Raw genomic sequence first — 4689 nt, 5'->3', positions numbered from 1 at the left:
AGCCTTCCAGACATTATCCAAATGGTTGAGGTTAAACAGCCTTCCAGACACTATCCAAATGGCTGAGATTAAACAGCCTTCCAGACACTATCCAAATGGCTGAGATTAAACAGCCTTCCAGACACTATCCAAATGGCTGAGGTTAAGCAATCTTCCAGACATTATCCAAATGGTTAAGGTTAAACAGCCTTCCAGACATTATCCAAATGGTCGAGTTTTTGCAACAGCAACAGGAATGAGTTGCACCAGTTTTGTAGAAAACTAGTTGACAGTAATCCCCATGAAACAACAGCAGTCATATTACAGAAGTGATAATCAGGATACCTTTCTATGGCCACATGTTCAGATACTTTTAACAAGGCATTTATTATAAAATAAAATGCATATTAAATAAAACAAAACAACTGTTCACCATTTGACAATTTTGATTATTTACAGTCTAACGGCCAATAATCACCACATTCCCCAAAATCGCAGATACAATAACGATAACTGCTTGGTTGGAGCAAGGGTCGGTATGGAAGCAGGATCAAATCCCATATCTAAAAACGTTTTACTTATTAAATGTTTTTACAATTTTCACTCTTCACTCCCAAACGTCTCGGAGAAACATCAAAACGGAATATTTTCTGAGGCTTACAAGTTTACTGAAATTGTTATACATAAAATATGGGCAGTGATTAAACAATTATTAATATTCTTTACTTAGTGATTTTTTATGTATTGCAAAACACGTATACCTCTCCTATCTAACTTCATATTGAGTGATTTTTAAAACTGATAAGAATATCAGCTGCAAAGAGATTTAAGACAAATTACGGCTTTCATAAAAAAAATGGTTACGAACAAACTTTATCATTTGGAAACCTCTAAGATGAAGGAGTAAAATTTATGAAGTTCCATTACTTAATGTTTTAATTTTGTTGTGTTTAGATGTGACAACTAACCTATGATTTGTGCTGAACACATCAGCAAACATCTCTCAGGGTTTGGGAGAAACATAAAATTTTGAATAATTGAATTGTAATTACACACACTGATATGTTTTATTCACAACCCTTAATTAAGGTAAACATTGATCTTTATGATATCCTGGAATTGATATGGATAAACTGTCAATCACTGTCTTTCTATTTAAATTTGATTCTAATAAGAACCTACTAAAGTATCTAGTTAGTGTAAAACAGTAAACCTATGATATTGTATCAGAATATTTATTAATTATCATATTTAAATCCATTACTGGCACTATAAACGTACTTTCTTCTTTGAATCAATGATATTCAGGACATGTTACTTACCTAACACTGAATGTTATAAACATTTCAATGTTATCATTAATAATATGAATTTCTTTTAACTTTTATTTCACAGTGAGATACACGGAGATGAAATTCAGAAAATTTACAAATAATGAAAAAAACGCAGACCAGGTACAAGAGAACCTAATATGAAAAATAATAAAACAAATCAACAATTCTTACCTCCAGAGGTAAATATGTATGTTTATGTTCTTGTCCAACTTGTAAACAAGGTAAATGAGGATACCTAACAAAGAAAGTAGAAAACTTAAACGCACTGTATTAAAGACATATTTTGTTTTATACATATATCAATCGAAAACATAATTTTATGTAGTTATATCAGCCAACTGTAAAAATACTGTGTATTATGGCTTCAACACACGAGATAAGCTTGAGATTTGGTTGGAAGTATCAACTTCCTGGAACAGTTATATAGCAATTGATTCTATTACGATATAGCTATTTATATTAACCATACAATAATAAACAGATAAATGGATATTGTTAACTAATACACTTGACTAAATTTATTGAATATTTTAAGTGGTTTGATTTCAGTGTATAGCTATAAAATGGGTTCTCTGTCCATTATGGGGGTATAAAACCCCAAATTTTAGTACTGTATGTCTGTAAACGTACCACTGACCCACCAGAGGACTCCATTTGAAGAAACGGGTTTCTTCAACAGGTGATATTTCAAACACCAGAACACTAGTATAATCACAGTAGTAAAATCTGTTAAAACTGACCTTAACTTCATCTTGTATTTATCAAGGAAGTATTTCACAACAGTACATTCTACAGTCTGTCCATTCTCAAGCTGCAGAGGAAACCTGTACAAAAAAAAGTTAAATATTACTAGAGGTTTTCAACATTATACACACAAAAGAAACGTACAGATATAAGCGATGGTGTAATGCTACGTGACTTAAATTTTATAAATCAACAATGTCAACTATATAGTTTTATATTTCTAAATATTTTCTCAGTACAATAACTTCTAAAACTGTTGACATATCCACACAGAAACCTTTAATTATTCTTTCTTCTATATAAAATTTACTTAGAACATGATCAAATCTTTTTTTATTAATCTAATGCTGCTTAAAACCCCATTATCATTTTAGCCAATAAAAGTATTAAGCATTGAAAAAAACAGAATTTTATTTAATGATTATTTTTTCATGATATAAGTAATAAAGTTTATTACGTGATAAAAGTTATTTTTTGAATAAAAATCTCAAAGTTATGTTATCTCCTAAACAATGCTAAACATATACACACGACTGCAACTGTGCTGGACGTCTAGTTACATTGCACACTCTGTACTTCCTTCTCATCGATCCACAGTGTGTGATTTCAATTTTTAAGCCTTTTATCTCTTTGGTAAACTTCACTCGTTGAGAGTCAGTTAGTGGTTTCCTCTGCTCACTGATGTCTCTAATGTCTAAAACCTCACACATGAACTCTATTACAGGCTGGGCTTTGTAGAAAGCTGTCGCTGACACTGATGTACAAAAAACACAAAGTTACTGTACAATTTTCACAATAAAATATTCCCGATAGCTAAACACAAGGTCACAACTTTAGAGAAAATTATTAGGGAATACGTTACTAGTTAGTTTAAGCAGTGTATTCATGATGAACAAAACAAGGGTAAAATGGACAACTGCAGATCTACAAAAGGTAACACAAAGTCAGACAAAAGCTCTTGAAATATCATCCAACCTACAGATCCTCAAATATTATCTCTACAATTGTCATCCTGAACAAGAAAGTTGTCACCCATTTTGATTTGTTTCAATTATTAGAGAAATTAAAAAATCTAAAGGATTTAACCTCCTTACACAATTTGGTACTGTCAAGTTTATCATCAGTTAGAAAGCTTTTCATGGCAGAAGGGTAATCATTTAGTAATATCTTTGATTATCAGAGAAGGTAAATCATTGGTTAAATATTAACAGAAACAAATACAGTTACAAGTTTCAAAATCTTCACAATCACAAAACTGGAAGTTCAAACTTTCATCCCTATCAACAAATCACGAGTGAAACTAACCGTATATAGTATTACTGATCTCATAATTACACAGAAATCCCTTTCAACAAGTCACGAGTGAAGCTAACCGTATATAGTGTTACTGATCTCATAATTACACAGAAATCCCTTTCAACAAATCACGAGTGAAACTAACCGTGTATAGTGTTACTGATCTCATAATTACACAAAAATCCCTTTCAACAAATCACGAGTGAAACTAACCGTATATAGTGTTACTGATCTCATAATTACACAGAAATCCCTTTCAACAAATCACGAGTGAAGCTAACCGTATATAGTGTTACTGATCTCATAATTACACAGAAATCCCTTTCAACAAATCACGAGTGAAGCTAACCGTATATAGTGTTACTGATCTCATAATTACACAGAAATCCCTTTCAACAAATCACGAGTGAAGCTAACCGTATATAGTGTTACTGATCTCATAATTACACAGAATCAGAAGTTGAAGTGTGTACTAGGTGACATGATGAGTGCAGAACAATAATTAATCAAAAATTCTGAGGTTAAGGGTTTTGTTTTACATTATAAACTCACAAGTAAACTGTTAGCCACCAATGATCCATAGGACCACTCCATTAAAAAAACATTGAAACTGCACTGAATGTTGCCGGAAAAGCATGAAGAACCGTACTCAACCGATGTTTGTGCCAGCAGTTTTAGCTTAGTTGGTAAATCAAGAATACTGGGGATCAAACAATATGTTGCAATTATATGTTACAATCTTAACTATATTTAGATACACTTGGATATCGACAAAACATTCACAAAACACAGAAAAGATTATATATTGTATTTTGTTGACACAGTAAAGATTAGATACTGTATTTTGTTGACACAGAAAAGACTAGATACTGTATTTTGTTGACATAGAGAAGATTATATATCGTATTTTGTTGACACAGAAACGATTAGGTACCGTATTTTGTTGACAGAAAAGATTAGATACCGTATTTTGTTGACACAGAAAAAATTAGATACCGTAATTTGTTGACACAGAAAAGATTATATACCGTATTTTGTTGACACAGAAAAGATTATATACCATATCTTGTTGACACAGAAAAGATTAGATACCGTATCTTGTTGACACAGAAACGATTAGATACCGTATTTTGTTGACACAGAAAAGATTAGATATCGTATTTTGTGGACACACCAAAGATTAGATACCGTATTTTGTTGACACAGAAAAGATTATATATCGTATTTTGTGGACATACCAAAGATTAGATACCGTATTTTGTTGACACACCAAAGATTAGATATCGTATTTTGTGGACATACCAAAGATTAGATACCGTATTTTGTTGACACACCA

The 4689-nt window shown here is 31.7% G+C and overlaps 1 pseudogene; it reads right to left on the bottom strand.

Annotated features, from left to right (window-relative positions):
* Window positions 1–4689, bottom strand: part of LOC106472874 — a 36011-nt pseudogene that overhangs the window by 17754 nt on the left and 13568 nt on the right.

This window comes from Limulus polyphemus, unplaced genomic scaffold (assembly GCF_000517525.1).
Source record: "Limulus polyphemus unplaced genomic scaffold, Limulus_polyphemus-2.1.2 Scaffold5689, whole genome shotgun sequence".
In the NCBI taxonomy this organism is placed as follows: domain Eukaryota; kingdom Metazoa; phylum Arthropoda; class Merostomata; order Xiphosura; family Limulidae; genus Limulus; species Limulus polyphemus.
Note: the sequence above shows the minus strand (reverse complement) of the source record. Positions and strands in the feature narration are given on the sequence as shown.